The sequence below is a fragment of the Physeter macrocephalus genome, chromosome 6 (assembly GCF_002837175.3).
Source record: "Physeter macrocephalus isolate SW-GA chromosome 6, ASM283717v5, whole genome shotgun sequence".
In the NCBI taxonomy this organism is placed as follows: Eukaryota; Metazoa; Chordata; class Mammalia; order Artiodactyla; family Physeteridae; genus Physeter; species Physeter macrocephalus.
In genome coordinates this window covers 28,260,443-28,282,004 of record NC_041219.1, presented here as the reverse complement: position 1 = coordinate 28,282,004, position 21,562 = coordinate 28,260,443, and the positions used below count along the sequence as shown (strand labels likewise).

Genomic DNA, 21,562 nt, shown 5'->3' with positions numbered 1-21,562 from the left:
TGTGTTCAATGAACTATGAGCAGTTTAATGTTGGGGCATAAGTACATATCAGGGAGTTGTAAGAGATAAGGATGGAAGGGTAGAGAGGGCCCAGATTTTGAAGAGTTTTGTATACTATATTAAAAAGCTTGGATTAATCTTTTATTGACCAATTCTGCAAAACTGTGAGTGGGAAGTACTTTAGGATTCTTTCAAAGTTTGATTTGAATTTTGTTTAATTACATTTTCAACTACTTCCAAAGCCACAATAAAAGACTCTGGGTGTGTGTGTATTTCAGATATGCTGTGAGCTGGATTTTAAAACACTAGAGACCAACAGCATATTAACTGATAGAGAATAAAAGATCTGATATGTCTTTAGAATAACATCTTATGACCTTAAATTTTTATTATTAATATACATGAATAAAATGATATAGTGTTTCTAAATATTGGATACTATAAGATTTAATTTGAAAAAGAAGCTTAATTGCTAAAATTGTTTGAAAACTACTATTGTCTTTAGATAACAGGCAGTTATATTGATAAGGGAATTATAAGCTGAGCCATAGATTTGGTTAATTTTGTAGAATATGGATTTGAGGCTGACAATAACCACTTTTTATTTTTTTAGTATATTTTTGAGTATTTATGGCATAAACTTGCATAGAAGGGAATGGAATTTGAGGACTTCTGGGTTATTTCCTGAAGTGGGGGCTGGAACTTCATCTTACTCTTTTATATTTGGTCACTGTTTTCTGATCTGAAAAGGGGATACTTTTTTCTTCCTCCTTTGGTCTTCAAGTAGACTTTTGAGGTTCCTTTCCTTTTTCCTCAGTGACATTTTCCCTCTGATTATAAACATAACCTATGTTTGTTGTAAAATAAGAAGAGTGCAGGAAATGCACAATTAATAATATCAAACATATCATCCAGAGATAATCGTAATATTTTAGTGCCTATCCTGTATCTTTTCCTATGCATATATAGTCATTTAATATACTTTTTACAAAATAAGGATTATACAACATTTTATAATTGCTTTTTCTATTTCTGTAACAAACGTTTACCAATGTTATTAAATATTCTTTCATAACTTCTTTTTTTTAAAGAAAAATTTAACTGTGACATCATTTGGGCCTAGAGTTTTCTTTTAGGAAAATCTTTTTTCTAAAGTTCACACTGTTTGTTTTTAAAAATAGCTTTATTGGATATAATTGATAAATTGTACATTTTAAAAGTAAACAACTTGTTTTGTTATACATATACATCTGTGAAACTATTACCACAATCAAGGTATTAAATATATTTGTCATGACCTAAAGTTTCCTCATGCTCTTTAGTGATCTTTCCCTCCTTCCCCCACCTCCACCAGCCACTCACTCCTGTTCCCAAACAACCACCTATCTGCTTTCTGTCACTATGATTAGTTTGCATATTCTGGAATTTTATATAAATGGAATCATGTAACATATACTTTTTTTGGTCTAGATTTTTTTCACTTAGCATAATTATTTTTGAGATTCACCCACATTAATGCATCCCTTTTATTACTGAATAGTTACATTGTATGGATATATCACAATTTGTTTATCCATTTACCTCTGTTGGACCCAAATTTGAGTCTCACAAATAAAGCTGCTATGAACATTTGTGTAAAAGTCTCTGTTTTCATTTTTCTTGGTTAAATACCTATAAATGAAATGGCTGGATTATATGGTAAGTGTATGATTGATTTTTAAGTAACTGACAAAGTGTTTTCCCAAACGATTTTCCTTTTTTACATTTCCATCAGTAGTTTATGACAGTTCCAGTTCCTCTGCATTCTAGTTAATAACTTGCTGTGATCACCCTTTTAAATTTTAGCCATTCTAATAGGTGTATAGTAAGTAGTATGGCATTGTGTTTTTAATTTGCACTTCACTAAAGACTAATAAATTTAACATTTTTTCACGTGTTTAATTAACCATCCATGTATCTTCCTTGGTGAAGTGTCTATTCAAATCTTTTGTCCATTTTTTTGTTTGTTAAATTGAGGTGTTTTCTTGTTATTTAGTTTTATTTATTTATTTTTGGCTGCGTTGGGTCTTCGTTGCTGTGCGCCGGCTTTCTCTAGTTGTGGCAAGCGGGGGCCGCTCTTTGTTGCAGTGCACAGGCTTCTCATTGCGGTGGCTTCTCCTGTTGCGGAGCATGGGCTCTAGATGCGCGTGCTGCAGTAGCTGTGGCACGCGGGCTCTGGAGTGCAGGCTCAGTAGTTGTGGCACACAGGCTTAGTTGCTCCGTGGCATGTGGGATCTTCCCAGTCCAGGGCTCGAACCTGTGTCCCCTGCATTGGCAGATGGATTTTTAACCACCACGCCACCAGGGAAGTCCCCCTGTTATTTAGTTTTGATAATTTTTTATGTATTCTGGATGCAGGTCCTTTATTGATACATGATTTGTAAATTATTCCTTCAGCCCTGCTTATCTGTTCATTTACATTACAGTGTCTTTTAAAGACGTTCTTAATTTTAAAGTCCAGTTTTTCAGTTTTTTCTCTTATGGATTATGCTTTTGGTGTTGTATCTAAGAAATAGTTAACTCGAGATCAAAATAATTTTCTGTGTTTGCTTCTAAGAGTTTTATTGTATTATGTTTGTGTTTACATACACATTTTGATTCAATTTGGTGTATGGTGTGAGGTACGACTTGAAGTTCATGTTTTTGTACTTGGATAGGCAGTTGTCCCAGGACCATTTGTTGAAAAGGCTATCCTTTCTCCATAAAATTGACTGTGCTATTTGTCAAAAATTAATTGACCATGTATATTTGTGTCTAATTCTGAACTCACCTCTCTTTTTAATGGGTTTATGTGTCTGTCATGATATGAATGCCACACTGTTTTGATTTCTGTAGCATTTTAGTAAGTCATGAAGTCAGATAGTGCAAGTTCTCTACTTTGTTTTTCAAAGTTTTGGCAATTCCAGGTCTTTCGTGTTTTTCTATAAATTTTATAACCAGCTTGTTAATTTCTATTTTTAAAAAGTCAGCTGGAATTTTGAATGGCATTGCATTGAATTTGGGAGAAATTAATGTCTTAATATTGAGTAATTTGATCCATGAATATGATATATTTTGCTATTAAACATGCTTTTTTATAGCCTCTTTTTTCATTATAAATAGCACTGTGATGTAAGCATCATGGTGGCAGAGACCTAATTCTGTCTTCCACTCCTTCCTGGCTCTTTGCATGCACTCAATAAACATTTATTAAACAATAAATGAAGAAGGTTCCTGAACATAAATATTTGTGCATATCTCTGATTAGTTTCTTAAGAGTACTTCCTACATGTGGAATTGCTAGGTCAAAGGATATGTTCATTTTTAAAGCTTTTGATTACTAGACACTTCCCTAGAATTTTTGTTTTTTGAGGCAGAAATACCTTGATTAATAACTATCATAAGGCATGCATAATTGATTAGCAAATGGTGTTCTTGATGACATTCTTCCCCAAGCTTTCTCTTAAATTACACTGTAAGCCTATGGGAAAGTAGGATTCATATCACAGAAATTTTGTGGATCACTTTTCTGTCATTAACTAGATTTATTGGAATTGGGAGCTACGGAGATAACCAAAAATGAAGACGATTATAGTTTTCCTTTGAGGAACTCAGAGTCTCTTTGGAAAGATAGTTTACAGAGTTATAAATCACTAGAAGGGAAAAATACCCATGTGATAGAATTTAGAATAAGTATCCTGAGGCAAGCCCAAGGAAGGCAGAAATTCATGGAGCAGAAAGAAGGGCAGAAGCTATTGTTTACATTCACTTTTAGAGTTAACTATCAACTCTGAAAATAGTTTCATGATTTTTCAGACTGTAAGGTTTTAGGTTTGACTCTGACCTTGATTTATGGATTAGTTGAAAAGCTAAGGAGGTATTTTAATTTGGCATAAGTATATGAACAATATTGTGAAGGTAAGAATAAGCAACGTGTGTATGAGAGAGAAGCAACTTAATTTGCTCTAGCAAAGGGGTCCTGTGGGGCAGCAAAATGAAATTGTTTGCATTTTTATAGGGAGTTGGCTAATGCAGGGCTTTGAGTTTGGCTGGGAAGTGTAGATTTGATTCAGTAAACAATAGGAAGGATTATAATAGGAGTTATAATAATGGAAACAGTTCATGAGAAAGATTGTCCTGGTGGATAATTTGTAGTCTATGTAAGGATGAGGAGAGGCCAAAATCCAGGACACTGTTTAGGAGGCTTCTGTTAAAATAAACCAAATGTAAAATATTTGAGATTTTTGCACTAGAGGGTGGTGGAAAAGAATGGTTAAAAATCAACAGACAGATGAAGAATCAGCAGGATTAATAATGTATTACTGATAGGAGAGGGGGAATAAGTTGTGTGCTAAGAAATAAGGGGAGGGTAGTAGTGATTTTTTTTAAGGAGGCAGCTAGAAAATTTGAAGTTAATTCTTGTTATGCCAAGCTTCTGTTATAGATGGGACATGTAGTAGAGTAAGAGTTTTGAGCTGAGAGAGAGGTTAGGAACGTGGTTATAAATTTGAGTGTCATTCAATTAGATGTAATAAATCAAGCTGTGAGAGAGGCAACTTGACTTTTTTTTTTTTTTTTTTGGCTGCATTGGGTCTTTGTCGCTGCGTGCAGGCTTTCTGTAGCTGTGGCAAGCGGAGGCTACTCTTTGTTGCAGTGCACAGGCTTCTCTTTGTGGTGGCTTCTCTTGTTGCGGATCATGGGCTCTGGGCACGCGGACTTCAGTAGTTGCAGTGCATGGGCTCAGTAGTTGTGGCTCGCGGGCTCTAGAGCGCAGGCTCAGCAGTTGTGGCACACGGGCTTAGTTGCTCCGCGGCATGTGGGATCTTCCCGGACCAGGGCTCGAACCCGTGTCCCCTGCATTGGCAGGTGGATTCTTAACCACTGCGCCACCAGGGAAGTCCGTTGACTTTTCTTGTAGAGATGGAACAACAGACTAGAGATTCTCATGGTGAATGGGAGAAAGAACATACAAGGGTGAACAAGAAGGGTCAGAGAGATAGGAGGTGATCATGGTTTGTAGATGCTAAGAGAAGAATATTTCAAAGAGGTTCTTAAAGGTGATTATGTGCAAACTGCCTTGATAAGGTTTCTTTATGTTTGCTAGTGTTTAGCATAGCTTAGTAAACATAGTAAACTCTTGATGAAAGATAGTTTAAATTATTCTCTTAATTATTGGATTAAGATTGAAATTTTACATGTTATTATCTGTTATGTTCAGTTGGTAAGAAAGGAATAATGACAGTTATTTTCATAGTTTATAAGCCATGTGTCTATACTCTCATGTAAAGGTATTGCCAACATTATCACTTTTGTCCCAGATTACAAAAGTAGTTTATTTTTGTATCATTCAAAACAAAACAAAACTTATACTAATAATTTTATTAGCTCAAGTGAAGGGAATAGTATATGACTTTATAATTATAGTTTTGTAAGATGCTTTTGCCTACCTAATATTGTGGCATTTTTTTTTGTTTTATTTTTTTGCCCTTAATTTTTTCTTTTAATTAAACTAAAAATATACCCAGCCAGTTTACCCATTACTCCCCTCACCACCACACCCAACTTCAACCACCAATCTGTTCTCTGTATCTATGAGCTTGTTTTTTTGTGTGTGTTTGTGTGTAGATTTCACATATAAGAGAGATCATATGTTATTTTTCTCTCTATCTGACTTATTTCACTTAGCATAATGCCATCAAGGTCCATCCATGTTGTTGAAAATGTCAAGATTTCCTTCTTTATGGCTGAGTCATACTCCATTGTACATACATACACCACATTTTCTTTATTCATTCATCCATGAATGGCCACTTAGGTTGTTTCCATGTCTTGAATCTTGTAAATAATGCTACAGTAAACATAGGGTTACAGATATCTTTTCGAGTTAGTGTTTTTGTTTTCCGCAGATAAATACCCAGAAGTGGAATTGCTGGATCATATGGTAGCTCTGTTTTAAATTTTTTGAGGAACTTCTGTGTCCTTAATTTTCCAGATGGATTATTGTACATGTTCATACTGCCCCAAGACTGTGGTCTTGGTCTTTCCTATTTTCTAAACCAGTTTTATTATCTGTTATAAAATATTTTCCAAGGTAACTTACATAATTTAAAAAGTCTTACCACAAGGTGTCATTGTAACCTATAAAAAGAAATTCCATGTAAATATGTGCAACACCAATTTTTACATTTCCTTGTGTTTTAAGTCTGTTTTTTTTCCTGTTTCATGTTTTGCAGTTGTCTTTTAAGATATATTGTATATCTCTTGTATTAAAGGAAAAAATTAAGTAGCTCTTGTTCTTGAGTTCTCATGTTTTTGCAAAAACATATGCTTTCCACCCACAAATTTCTTAAGAGTGTGTTGCTATAGAGATGATGGTTTGAAGGAAAGAATGAGGAGGAGTAACAGCAGGAGGACATTCAAGGAACAAAATACTTATTTTATGTCTTTGTTCCTGACAGAGCCAGCTTTAGGTTTACCCCTCTGCTGGTGAAATCCCTATAGAAGAAAAGTAGATATTTAGAGATACTGTGATGATATTTGCATTTACTCCGATGCTTTTGCAAAGGTCCCTGTGCTTGATTCTTTGTTCATATGAAAGATTAGTGCTTGAAGTAATTGTAATCTTTGAAACAGTCTTTCTTCTTCTTTAACTGGATTGTATTTTATTTAAAACAAAACAAAAAACTGTCCTGATTTCCTTTTTAATTAATGTCTTTGAAAGAGGTGGGTTTTTTTGTTTGTTTGTTTTTCTTTTTTTGAGAGGTGTGTCAATATCTAACTACAAACTCCTGTTACTTCTGCCTCCAAATTCATTTTCAGGACTATTGCCTATTGACTACCTGCTGCCACTATTTTTGTTCAGGCGTTGATCATTGCTTTCCTGGACTTTTGATCTCCTTTTCTTTTTCTTACTCCCCTCCGCACCTCAAATCTGTTCTGCCCCTTGGATAAGGTAGTTATTTTTCTGAAGTACAAATCTGAAACCACCCTGTACTGTCCCTCACCTACCACAAGCTTAAAACCTTTCCTTGGCTCTCCTAGACCCCAGGATGAACTCCGGTCTTCTGCACATTGCCTTCAAGGCTCTCCCCCACCTCTTCAGGCTGATAATGCTTCCCCACATCTCTCCCCCCAACCTCCAGTGATCTCTCCATCTCCGTGCCTTTGTACTTGGTGTTTCTTCCCTGCATCCCTTTCTTTGTCTTAGCTCAGGATTTCCTTCTTTGTGAAGTCATCCCTGACAGCTTCTCCAGCAGAATTTTGCCTCTCTTTCAAGTGCACCCATACTACCTATAAATATATTACAGTGCTTTATAGTTTTGAAACTTTCTGAATTCACTTATTTTAAATAGGTAATATCCCCACATGGCAAAAAAAAATTTTTTTAAGTACAGTAAGGGTTTAATAAATTGTACATTTTCTCTTATTTTTGTTTAGTTAGCAATTGTTGGTCAACATGTATGTTTCATTGACCACTATGAACTCTTTGAGGGCACAAATTTTCTTTTATTTATTTCTGTACCTCTACCCAACAAAGTGTCTGGCATAAAATAGGCACTTAGAAAATGTCCATAGTACTCTGAATATGGGCAGGTTCTTCCTTGCTGAGAAGTCGGTTGGACTTGATGGTCTGCATATTTACGTATCTTCCTCAGAACCCTGTTAGGAAGTGGACCATTCAGTAAATATGATATGGTAGCCACTCAGTAGGTACTCATTGTTTAATTGCTTTTTTTTTTTCTTTTAAATAAATGGTTTTAAAGTTAACCTGTATTGTGTGACTTTTATTTACCTCCCTTTTCTGGCTCTGAAAAACTTTATACTTTCTTTCTGGCAGATTCTCAAATATGAAAAAGGGAATGTTTACATTAACTCCAGTAAAAATGTCAGTTGAACTCATCAATTTTTAAAATTTATTTAACTTTTCAGACTAATGCATAAATCTCATGGAAATAAAATTAAATCAGAATTTATTTAAAAAACAATTTCCAGGACATGTTGTTGGATCAGTAGACAACCTTCGTTTTGTGTTAGGAACCATATGGTAGCCTTTTCTATTTCAGGAGAAATATGGGACTGGGAGCAAAGAAGACGCTGTAGCTCGCACAAAGGTATTAAGTACTCATAAATCTTTTGCAAAGTCCCCTCTATTATATGTAATAGAGCCTACACTAAGAAACATGGAAATGAATTTGAAGTATGGTTTGTGCAAGAGTCATCCTTGTTTTTCAGATCACAACTTTTCATAGACTTTTATAATTTATTTCTAAGCATTTGAGGTTGACTGGTTACTATATCATACTTTCCAGAATTCTTTTGTGCGAATTAAGCTATGCGGAGGCAGACAGTGCAATTATAAGAATAGAATAACATTTTAATTCAGAGTGCTTTGGTGGTTGATTGCTAACCACTCTAATACATACCTTCTTCCCTTTCTCTTTCCTTACCCTCCCGTTTCTTTCTGAATCACAATTACAGGGCCTGGCACCTTTCCAGGACTTTGAAGGGTCTGCTCCCAGCTGCACTTCAGGTTTTGGCAGGGTGTCAAGTTGTGACATTTTCTGTATACAAGACATCCTAGGATGGCCATCCAAAGGCTGTTTGGGTGACTAGTGTAGGATTCTCTCTGGATATTAAAGAAACTCATTTCTAATGTTTTGTTTATAAGTGAAGTAATGCTGGATGTAGGTTCTCTCTAGACTTTTAATGTTGTTTTTAAAAAACAACATTTACTTTGGGGGCATGTAGTATTTAGAGCATTGTTTTGAAATGTTCACAGGTGTAGCATGTGCTTTTTAATGGAATGTGTTTTGGAAGCTTTCCATGAGCATCAGCAGCTGTGCTTTTAGAATATTTTGAATTACCATCCTTTTGGGCAGACATCGTACCACTGCTTAAGAAATACAGCTCCTGTGCGAAAGAAAATGTCATGTGTGGGTCTGTGGAGCTGGGACTGGTCTAAAGATATGGGAGGAAGGACATGTGGGTGTGGTTATGTGACAGTAATAGTTGCAAAGATAGGAAGATGTATTTGGAGAAGGGTTATGCTGAGTTAAAATTTGCCTTTCACAGAGACTAGTCCATCTCATAAGTGCTTACTGATTAACAGGCTGATCAAAATAATCTGCTTTACCTTTCATTATTGTTTGAATTGTGTACTTTAAAACATTTGCATTATGAGTTTCTTTATTTGGTAAACTCCACACGATAGGAATTGTTTCTTTTATTGTATAGTTCAAATGCCTAATACATATTTAGATGTTCTGTGAGTAATTGATACCTGGCTATTGACTGGCTAAAATCAGAAAAGTCTGACTGTGGTAAGAATTTAAAACTGATGGAAATTTTCAGACTGACTAAAATTCATTATGAAAAAATAGACTGAAGAGAGAGCCAGTGTATTAGTTAGTTGTGGCTACTGTAACAGATTTCCACATACTAGGTGGTTTAAAACAGCAACAATTTATTCTCTTACAGTTTGGAGACCAGAAGTCTGAAATCCAGGGCCACACTCCCTCTAAAGGCTCTAGGGGAGAATCCTTTCCTTGCTTCTTCCAGCTTGTGGTTTAAGGCATTCCTTGGTTTGTGGCTGCATTTCTCTGATTTCTGCCTTCTTGGTCATATTGCCTCCTCCTTTTTATTTTTAGTCTTTCTCTTGTAAGGATACCTGTCATTGTATTTAGGGCCCACCCATATAATCAAGGATAAGCTCCTCCTTTTAAGATCCTTAATTTAATCACATTTTTTTGCCATATAATGTCATTATCATAAGTTACAGAGATTAGGAAGTGACGTACCTTTTTGGGCCAGCATTCAGCCCAATACAGAAGCCTCAGTTACTGAATATGAATGAGAAAAATGAATTGAGGCTAAAGTAGCATAGAATGGTGAACATATTCATTTAATATTTTTGAGCCAGTATGTACCTGTGTTTGTTTTAGGTTTGGGGGTTATGAATATGAGTAAGACAGGTTTTCTTCCCTTGGGCGAAGTTACATTGCCTGTGTTACATACATTAAAAAATTACAAGATAGAAGATAGAATAATTACATAACATGTTTGGGAGAGTCAGGGTAAATACTTCATGGAGGAAGTAATGCATTCCTGAGCAAGGTTCTGAAGGCTGACTGGGAAGTCACTAGATCAGAGTGCAGAGGGGATAGAAAAGACCTTCAGGGCAAGGAAATTAGTATTTGCTAAGACATGGAGGTAGAAAACAGCAGTGTGTGCTCACGAAGCCACCAGTAAAGGCACTGAGATGAATTTAAAATTTGTTTTGTTTCTAGTAAGTTGCAAGGTAGACAGTCTTTGTTGTGATCCTTTTTTTTTTTTTTTTTTTTGCCGTATGCGGGCCTCTCACTGTTGTGGCCTCTCCTGTTGCGGAACACAGGCTCTGGACGCGCGGGCTCAGCGGCCATGGCTCACGGTCCTAGCCGCTTCACGGCATGTGGGGTCTTCCTGGACCGGGGCGCGAACCCATGTCCCCTACATCGGCAGGAGGACTCTCAACCACTGTGCCACCAGGGAAGCCCTGTTGTGATCCTTCTTAAAGCAAAGATCTTTTCATTGAGAAGATCTGTGAATGGCCATTAAATACGTGAAAAAGTTGCCCCAGGGAAGTGCAAATTAAAACCGCAGTGAGATACATCCCCTAGAATAGGTAAAATTAAAAAGACCATGTTAAAGTAATTAAAGAGGCCATTAGACTGTGGTGGCTGTAATGCCTTGGTAGCCTATGTAAGCAAACCAAAACCTAAGCCAGAATCAATGCACTTGAATCCCAGAAAGAAATTTAAGAACAACCAATTACAGCCAACTAGGGTTTTCCAAATAAGAAAACTCCTCAAGCTTGTAGCCAACCAAATGCTTTCCTTGCTTTGGTTCCACATCTCTATGAAACCCTCTCCACTAGCTCCTGTTGGTGGTGTGCTCCTTCTGCTTTCGGTTAGGTGCTGCCCAACTGGAATGGATGTATGCTCAAATAAACTCTTGAAAATTTTAGTGTGCCTCAGTTTGTCTTTTAACAACTGACAGCACCAAATGTTGGCAAAAATGTGGAGGAAACAACTCTCATGTTGATTGAAATGGAAAATGGTACAACTACTTGGATAAAGATCTGTCAGTTTGTTATAAACATATACTCCATGATCTAGCAGTTCCACTCACATATTTACAGTTGTCCCCAACTGAAAACGTGTCCACAAAGTCTTGTACAAGCAGCTTTATTCATAATAACCAGAAACAATCCAAATGCCCATCAGTAAGAGAACAAAATATGTTATATTTAAACAATGGAATAGTCTTGGGTTCTTCCTTTGTGAGCTCATGGAATTGTATACTTAAAATTTATGCATTTCATTATATGTAAATTTTACCTTAGAAACAAAAAGACTAAATAAACAGAATTGGTGGAAGAAATGGTCCTTTTACACGTTATTGTGTATCCATGTGATATCTGAAACTGGTACCCTCACAACTGAGAGGAGGATTAAGACAGCAGGATGTTGGCAGAAGAATGGGAAAGACCAGGGTCCTTGATAATACTGAGACTAATTTTTGAATGAAAATTTAGAATTTAGAATTTTAAAATTGAAAATTTTGACCTCTTTAAAAAGTTGATTATAATATACATGTAAAATAAAATGCAGAAAAATGTCCATCTGAGTGATTTATAAAGCAAACCACAATGTAACCTCAAAAAAGATCAAGAAGTAGAAGACTACCAGGCTTCCTCAGGTAACATTATCCTGACTTTCTTTGTTAATCACAACCTAAACATACCCAAGCATGTATTCTCCAAATACTGTCGTTTTGTCTGTTTTTTATTTTTTCTGAACTTTAGATGTTTGGAATAATGAGTATTTTTTTGTGTGTGCCTTCTTTCTTTTGCATAGTGTATTTGTGATATCCACCTATATAGAGTCTATCTGTAGCTTTTCATTGCCATATAGTACTAGTTCCTTTATACCATAGTTTGGTTCTTCAGCTGTTTATGGAAATTTGTTTTGTTTCTAGGTTTCAGTTAGGAATAATACTGCTGTGAACAGTATTATTCCAACAGAAATCTCTTGGTGTACTTGTACTCACATATCAGTTAGTTATATATCAAGTAGAGGAATTCCTTAGTCGTAATATATATGCATTTCTTTAACTTTAGATAATGCTTGCTTTTTTCCCAAAGTGGATATGCTATCACTTGTTGCTTCCCATTCTCTCTGACCTTGTTACCATCAGTCTTTTTGGTTTTCTCATTGTGATTTTAATTTTATAAAGAATTCCTACACATTAGTACATAAAAAGATAATAGAAAAAATTGGGCAAAAGATTCAAATAAACATTTCACAAAAGAGAATACCCAGAGGACCCACAAAGAATGTCTTTAAAATATTTTGTTGATGGTATGTAGAATGCAATTAATTTTTGTATGTTAATCTACTTAGCAATCTTACTAACTTGCTTTTTCTAATGATTTCTCTATAGATTCTTTTGGATTTTCTGTATACACCATCAGAACATCTGTAAATAAAGTTTTATTTTTCCTTTTCCAATTTTCTTTTAACCTTTTATACCTTTGTCTTTTTCCAGATCTTCAGTACAAAGTTGAATAAAATTGGTGATATTGGACATCCTTGTCTTGATTGCATTCTCAAAGGCAGGCAATGAAGATTTTGAAATCAGTCATGGTGTTTCCTGTATTCTTTTTGAACACACCTTTTATCAAATTGATGTGCCTTTTAGTTCCTAGTTTGCTAAAGTTTTTTTAAATTGAGGTGAAATTCATATAACAAAATTAACCGTTATACAGTGTGCAATTCAGTGGTGTTTAGTACATTCACGACGTTGTACAACTACCACCTCTATCTAGTTCCAAAACATTTTATCACCTCAAAGAAAACTCTGTACCCGTTACTCTATTCCCTCCCCCCAGCCCCTGGCAACCACCAATCTGCTTTGTCTCTATGGATTTACCTATTTTGGATATTCCATATAAATGGAATCAGATTTTGATGACACGAATGGTAGACATTTTATTTTAGTCCTACAGGTCCCTGAGCATCTGTTATTTTTGACTCTTTTCTGTCTGTTGTTTAAGCTGAGTAATTTCTGTTCTACTAGTTCATTCTTTTCTCTTCGTCTGTCTTCTTTATTTCTACTGTTGAGCTCATACTTAGATTTTTATTTTGGTCATTGTATTTTTGATCTCTAAGATTTCCATTGGTTCTTCTTTATATCTTCAGTTCTTTGCTGAGACTTGTATTTGTTTGCTGTGACTTTTTCTTTTTTCATGTATTTCAAGCTTGTTTGTAATTGCTCACTGAAGCATTTTAATCATGACTTCTTTAAAATCTTTGTCAGATAACTTTAACATCTCTGTCATCTCAGTGTTGGCATCTAGCAGTTGTCTTTTTACATTTAATTTGAGATCTTCCTCATTCTTGGTATGACCAGTGATTTTCTGTTGAAACCTGGACCTTTGGGGTTTTATGTTATGAGACTTTGGATCCTATTTAAACCTGTTTTAGCTGGCTTTTCGTGACACCTCTCTGGTGGGGGAAAAGGTGGGAAATGCTACCTCATTATTGCCAGATGAGGGTAAAAGTCTAGTTTTCCCATTTGGCCTCTGTTGACACCTGAGTTATGGAAGATCATCATTTTGTTGTTGGGTGGTGAGGACTTCATTCTTCCCATGTGGTCTCTACTGACACCATAGAAAGGGTAACCTTGTTATTACTGAGTGGTAGTGCCAGCCCTTACTCTCCACTAGACCTTCTCTGACAGCAATTCAGCAGATTGAAGAATGTGCTAATCCTTATTACTGTTGGTGGGGTGAAAGTTCAGGTGACCCATGTGGTCTCCACTAACATTGCAGAAGCATGGGGCTTTATTACTTCTCAGCAGAGATGAAAGTCCCAACTTCCTACTGCTTGTAAATTATCCAGGTAGGGTATTGGGGTAACTCGTTACAACCTGGCCTCTCCACTTGGCCTTTGCTTGCATAGATGGGGGTGGAACCACAACTTTTTCTGTTGTACTTGCCTGTAGTAAGTTGTTACTGTTTAAAAATTTTTTGTCTTGCTGGGCTTTCCCTTTCTTGTTACTTTGGCTAGAGAAACAGGGTTAAGACTTTTTTGGGGGTGGGGGGCTGTATGTGAACCCACTGCCAGCTTCTTCAGTTCCAAGTTGAGCATAAATGAGGGAAAAAGAAAACCCAGGGAGCATGCCATTGTGTTGGTTCTTATGTCCCGGGGTCCTTGGCTGGTCTGCCTTCTAGTCTCCGTTTTTCAGAGTCATGTTATGTATGTCATATATATACTATTTGGGACTTGTAGTTGTATTAGTGGGATTAGGGAAATGTACACCTGCTCTATCTTCCTGGAAGCAGATGTCTTTATCCCTCAAGTTTTAATCTGTTTTCTTTAGTTCTAGATATTTTCTAATTTTTATTGTGACCTTTTCTTTGGTTTATAAGTTATTTAGAAATGTATTCTTTCTAAGCATATATAACTTTTCCAGTTATCTTTTTGTATTGAGTTCTAGTTTAATTGCACTGTAGTCAGAAAACATATTCTGTATAAGTTTGCTTTTTTTTATTTTATTTTATTTTTTTTGGTGGTACGCGGGCCTCTCACTGTTGTGGCCTCTCCCGTTGCGGAGCACAGGCTCTGGACGCGCAGGCTCAGCGGCCATGGCTCACAGGCCCAGCCACTCCGCGGCATGTGGGATCTTCCCGGACCGGGGCACGAACCCGTGTCCCCTGCATCGGCAGGCGAATTCTCAACCACTGCGCCACCAGGGAAGCCCATAAGTTTGCTTTTTTAAAAAATGTGAGATATTTTTCAGACCTAGCATGTGGTCATTTCTGAATGTTATGTGTATGCTTACAAGGAATGTGTATTCTATAGTTCTGGGATACAGTTTTCTATATATGTCAGTTAGGTCAGGTTGATTAATTGTGTTGTTTACATTGTCTGTATTCTTACTGATCATTTTTTTCTGCTTGTTCTATTGGTTACCAAGAATAGTGGTTAAATTCTACCCCTAAGAGTGTGAATCTGTCTCTTTTTCCTTGTAGTTCTGACCTCTTCATTTACTGTATATAAATTAAAATTGTCACATCTTTTTGGTGTACTTAACCTTTTATCATTATTAATGTCTCTCTTCATCTTTAGTAGTATATTTTGCCTTAAAATCAACTTTATTTGATATTAATATAGTTCCACCATCTCTTTTGATTGATGTTTGTATTATCTTCTCTTTTTATCTCAACCTTTCTGTGCCCTTATGTTTTACAATTGTCTTATAAAACAGTCATATAGTTGAGTTATGTTTTTCCTTCCAAACTTCTCTTCTATGTTGAGCAAACCTTTTTTAGAGTATTTGAGTAATTTTAATTTTTCCACCCTTTTAGCATTCTTTAATGGTTATCCTAGAGAAAGGTTCACAAACTTTTATTATGAAGAGTCAGATAGCAAATATTTCAGGCTCTTCAGGCCATGCATGGTTTCTGTTATGTATTCTTTCCTCCCTCCCTCCCTTCCTTCATTCCTTTTATAGAGCTGTTTTAGATTTATATGAGAATCAAGCAGAAAGTACAGAGGGTTCCTGTGTACCCACTAGTTGCCCCTGCATGCACAGCCTCCTGCACTATTAACATCCCACAGCCGAGTGGTACATTGACATGTCATTATTACCCATAGTCCACAGTTTACATTACGGTTCAGTCTTGATGTTGTACATTCTGTGGGTTTTAACAAATGTATGTTGGCATGTATTCTATAATTATAGTATCATACAGAATAGTTTCACTGCTTTAAAAATCCTTTCTGCTCTGCCTATTCATCCCTTTTTTTCCCCCTAACCCTTGGCAACCAGTGATCTTTTTAATGTCTTCATAGTTTGGTCATTTCCAGAATATATGGGAATCCTACAATATGTATCCTTTTTTAGATGGGCTTCTTTCACTTAGTAACATGCATTTAAGATTCCTCCATATCTTTTCATGGCTTGATAGCTCATTTCTTTTTAAGGCTGGATAACATTCCATTGTCTGGATATACCACAGTTTATCCATTCAGTTACTGAAGGACATCTTGGTTGCTTTCAAGGTTTGGTAATTATGAATAAAGCTGCTATAAACATCTGTGTGCCAGTTTTTGTTGGATGTAAGTTTTCAACTCATTTGGGTATATACCAAGGAGTGCAGTTGCTGGATTGTATGGTAAGAATAATGAATTGGAGTTTCTGTTGCTCCACATCCTCACTAGCATTTGGTGTTGTCAGTGTTTGGGTTTAGTTCATTCTAATAGATGTGTGGTGGTATCTCATTGTTGCTTTAATTTGCAATTCACTCATGACATGTGATGTCCAGTATCTTTTCATGTGCTTATTTGCCTTTGTATATCTTCTTTGGTGAGATGTTTGGCCCATTTTTAAATCCAGTTGTTTTCTTATCGTTGAGTTTGAGTTCTTTGTATATTTGGATAACAGTCCTTTATCAGATATATCTTTTGCAAATATTTTCTCCCAGTCTGTGGCTTCTCTTCTTATTCTTTTGACAGTGTCTTTTGTAGAGTAGAAGTTTTTATTTTTAATGAAGTCTAACTTGTCAATTTTTTTTCATGAATCTTGCCTATGGTGTTGTATCTAAAAAGTCATTGCCATACTTAAGGTCATGTAGATTTTCTCCTATGTTCTCAGAATTTGATAGTTTTGCATTTTACATTGAGGGGTATAGTCCATTTGAGCTAATTATGTGAAGGGTGTAAGATCTGTGCCTAGATCCACATTTTTTTAATGTGTGTTATTTTTGCATGTGCTCTTTTGTCAAAGATCAGTTGACTATAATTTAGTCTGTTTCTGGACTCTGTGTTCTTTTCCATTGATCTATTTGCCTATTCTTTGGCCGATATCATATTGTCTTGATTATTGTTGCTTATATAGTAAGTTTTGAAGTTGGGTAGTGTCAGTTCTCTAACTTTGTTCTTCTTTAATACTATGTTGGCTATTCTGGATCTTTTGCCTTTCCATATAAATTTTAGAATTAGTTTGTTGATATCCACATGATAACTTGTTGGGATGGTATAGAATCCATCTGTCAAGTTGGGAAGAACTGACATCTTGGCCATATTTAGTCTTCCTATCCATGAATATAAACATTTTATTGTTGCCCACCCTTTGCCCCAAGGTGGGAAGGAGGAGGCTCCTCAGAGCCTAGCACGGGAACTGTAAAGGAAATTGTTAACTGTTGGCGAAGAGCACGTGCCGTGAGGGATACCCAGAGCAAAAAAAAATAAAATAAAATAAGGTGTGAAAAGTCTCTATTATGGTAATGCCAAAGAGTGAAAGGAACACAGAGAACAAAGGTTACTTCTGTGAGGCCGGGGAGAGGAACACGCTGGCCAAGTGGACTGTTGAGGAGACTCCTGAGGAAGGCAATTCTGACATATGCTACAACATGGATGAACCTTGAGAACATTGTGCTAAATGGAATAAGCCAGTAAGAAAAAGACAAATACCATATGATCCCACTTATATGAGCTGTGCGGCTGACAGGGTCTTGGTGCTGCGGCTGACAGGGTCTTGGTGCTGCGGCTGGGTGTCAGGCCTGAGCCTCAGAGGTGGGAGAGCCGAGTTCAGGACATTGGACCACCAGAGACCTCCCGGTCCCACATAATATCAGTCGGCGAGAGCTCTCCCAGAGATCCCTGTCTCAATGCTAAGACCCAGCTCCACTCAATGACCAGAAAGCTCCAGTACTGGACACCCCATGCCAAACAACTAGCAAGACAGGAACACAACCCCACCCATTAGCAGAGAGTCTGCCTAAAATCATACTAAGTTCACAGACACCCCAAAACATACCACCGGACTTGGTCCTGCCCACCAGAAAGACAAGATCCAGCCTCATCCACCAGAACACAGGCACCAGTCGCCTCCACCAGGAAGCCTACACAACCCACTGAACCAACCTTACCCACTGGGGGCAGACTCCAAAAACAACGGGAACTATGAACCTGCAACCTGCCTAAAGGAGACCCCAAACACAGTGAGTTAAGCAAAATGAGAATACAGAGAAATATGCAGCAGATGAAGGAGCAAGGTAAAAACCCACCTGACCAAACAAATGAAGAGGAAATAGGCAGTTTACCGGAAAAAGAATTCAGAGTAATGATAGTAAAGATGATCCAAAATCTTGGAAATAGAATGGAGAAAATAAAACAAACGTTTAACAAAGACCTAGAAGAAGTAAAGAGTAAACAAACAATGATGAACAGCATAATAAATGAAATTTAAAACTCTCTAGAAGGAATCAAATGCAGAATAAGAAGTCAAAATAATGATAGTAAAGATGATCCAAAATCTTGGAAGTAGAATGGAGAAAATACAAGAAACGTTTAACAAGGACTTAGAAGAATTAAAGGGCAAACAATGATGAACAACACCGTAAATGAAATTAAAAATTCTCTAAGAAGAATCAATAGCAGAGTAACTGAGGCAGAAGAACAGATAAGTGATCTGGAAGATAAAATAGTGGAAATGATTACTGCAGAGCAGAATAAAGAAAAAAGAATGAAAAGAATTGACAGTCTCAGAGACCTCTGGGACAACATTAAATGCACCAACATTCAAATTATAGGGGTCCTAGAAGAAGAAGAGAAAAAGAAAGGGACTGAGAAAATATTTGAAGAGATTATACTTGAAAACTTCCTAATATGGGAAAGACAATAGTCAATCAAGTCCAGGAAGCACCGAGCGTCCCATACAGGACAAATCCAGGGAGAAACATGCCAAGACACATATTAACCAAACTATCAAAAATTAAATACAAAGAAAAAATATTAAAAGCAGCAAGGGAAAAGCAAGAAATAACATGCAAGGGAATCCCCATAAGGTTAACAGCTGATCTTGCGGCAGAAACTCTGCAAGCCAGAAGGGAGTGGTAGGACATATTTAAAGTGCTGAAAGGAAAAAACCTACAACCAAGATTACTCTACCCAGCAAGGATCTCATTCAGATTTGATGGAGAAATTAAAACCTTTACAGACAAGCAAAAGCTAAGAGAATTCAGCACCACCAAACCAGCTTTACAACAAATGCTAAAGGAACTTCTCTAGGCAAAAAACACAGAGAAGAAAAAGACCTACAATAACAAACCCAAAACAATTAAGAAAATGGTAATAGGAACATACCTATGGATAATTACCTTAAATGTAAATGGATTAAGTGCTCCCACCAAAAGACATAGACTGGCTGAATGGATACAAAAACTAGACCCGTATATATGCTGTCTACAAGAGACCCACTTCAGACCTAGGGACACATATATACTGAAAGTGAGGGGATGGAAAAAAATATTCCATGCAAATGGAAATCAGAAGAAAGCTGGAGTAGCAATTCTCATATCAGACAAAGTGGACTTTAAAATGAAGACTGTTACAAGAGACAAAGAAGGACATTACATAACGATCAAGGGATCAATCCAAGAAGCAGATCTAACAATTGTAAACATTTATGCACCCAACATAGGAACACCTCAATACATAAGGCAAATGCTAACGGCTGTAAAAGGGGATATTGACAGTAACACAATCATAGTAGGGGACTTTAACAATCTACTTTCACCAATGGACAGATCAACCAAAATGAAAATAAATAAGGAAACACAAGCTTTAAATGAGACATCGAACAAGATGGACTTAACTGATATTTATAGGACATTCCATGTAAAAACAGCAGAATACACTTTCTTCCCAAGTGCTCATGGAACATCCTCTAGGATAGATCATATCTTGGGTCACAAATCAAGCCTTGGTAAATTTAAGAAAATTGAAATTGTATCAAGTATCTTTTCCGACCACAGTGCTATGAGACAAGATGTCAATTACAGGGAAAAATACTGTAAAAAATGCAAACACATGGAGGCTAAACAATATGCTACTAAATAACCAAGAGATCACTGAAGAAATCAAAGAGGAAATCAAAAAATACCTGGAAACAAATGACCATGAAAACACGATGGCCCAAAACCTATGGGAAGCAGCAAAAGCAGTTCTAAGAGGGAAGTTTATAGCAATACAATCCTACCTCAAGAAACAAGAAAAATCTCAAACAACCTAACCTTATACCTAAAGCAATTAGAGAAAGAAGAACCCCAGAAAATCCAAAGTTAGCAAAAGGAAAGAAATGATCTTAAATATCAGATCAGAAATAAATGAAAAAGAAATGAAGGAAACGATAGCAAAGATCAATAACACTAAAAGCTGGTTCTTTGAGAAGATAAACAAAATTGATAAACCATTAGCCAGATTCATCAAGAGAAAAAGGGAGAAGACTCAACAGAATTAGAAATGAAAAAGGAGAAGTAACAATTGACACTGCAGAAATATAAAGGATCATGAGAGACTACTACAGGCAACTATATGCCAATAAAATGGAGAACCTGGAAGAAATGGACAAATTCTTAGAAAAACACAAGCTGCCGAGACTGAACCAGGAAGAAATAGAAAATATAAACAGACCAATCACAAGCACTGAAATTGAAACTCTGATGAAAAGTCTTCCAACAAACAGAAGCCCAGGACCAGATGGCTTCACAGGTGAATTCTATCAGACATTTAGAGAAGAGCTAACACCTATCCTTCTCAAACTCTTCCAAAATATAGTACAGGGAGAAACACTCCCAAACTCATTCTATGAGGCTACCATCACCCTGATACCAAAACCAGGCAAAGATGTCACAAAAAAAGACTACCGGCCAATATCACTGATAAATGTAGATTCAAAGTTCCTCAACAAAATACTAGCAGACAGAATCCAGCAGCACATTAAAAGGATCATACACCACGATCAAGTTGGGTTTATCCCAGGAATGCAAGGATTCTTCAATATATGCAAATCAATCAATGTGATGCACCATATTAACAAATTGAAGGATAAAAACCATATGATCATCTCAACAGATGCAGAAAAAGCTTTCGACAAAATTCAACACCGATTTATGATAAAAACCCTCCAGAAAGTAGGCATAAGGGAACTTAACCTCAACGTAATAAAGGCCGTATATGACAAATCCACAGCCAACATTCTCAATGGTGAAAAACTGAAACCATTTCCACTAAGATCAGGAATAAGACAAGGTTGCCCACTCTCACCACCATTATTCAACATAGTTTTGGAAGTTTTAGCCACAGCAATCACAGACAGAAAACAAATAAATGGAATCCAAATCAGAAAAGTAGAAGTAAAACTGTCATTGTTTGCAGATGACATGATAATATACACAGAGAATCCTAAAGGTGCTACCAGAAAACTACTAGAGCTAATCAATGAATTTGGTAAAGTTGCAGGATAGAAAATTAATGCACAGAAATTCCTTGCATTATTATACACTAATGATGAAAAATCTGAGAGAAATTAAGGAAACACTCCCATTTACTATTGTAACAAAAAGAACAAAATACCTAGGAATAAACCTACCTAAGGAGACAAAAGACATGTATGCAGAAAACTATAAGACACTGATGAAAGAAATTAAAGATGGTAG

General features: G+C 36.4%; 1 protein-coding gene across 1 annotated transcript in view; it reads left to right on the top strand.

The window, feature by feature from the left end:
- The window catches only part of CEP83 (centrosomal protein 83), a 126,036-nt gene that overhangs the window by 17,706 nt on the left and 86,768 nt on the right, over window positions 1-21,562 (top strand). The window lies entirely within an intron of this gene.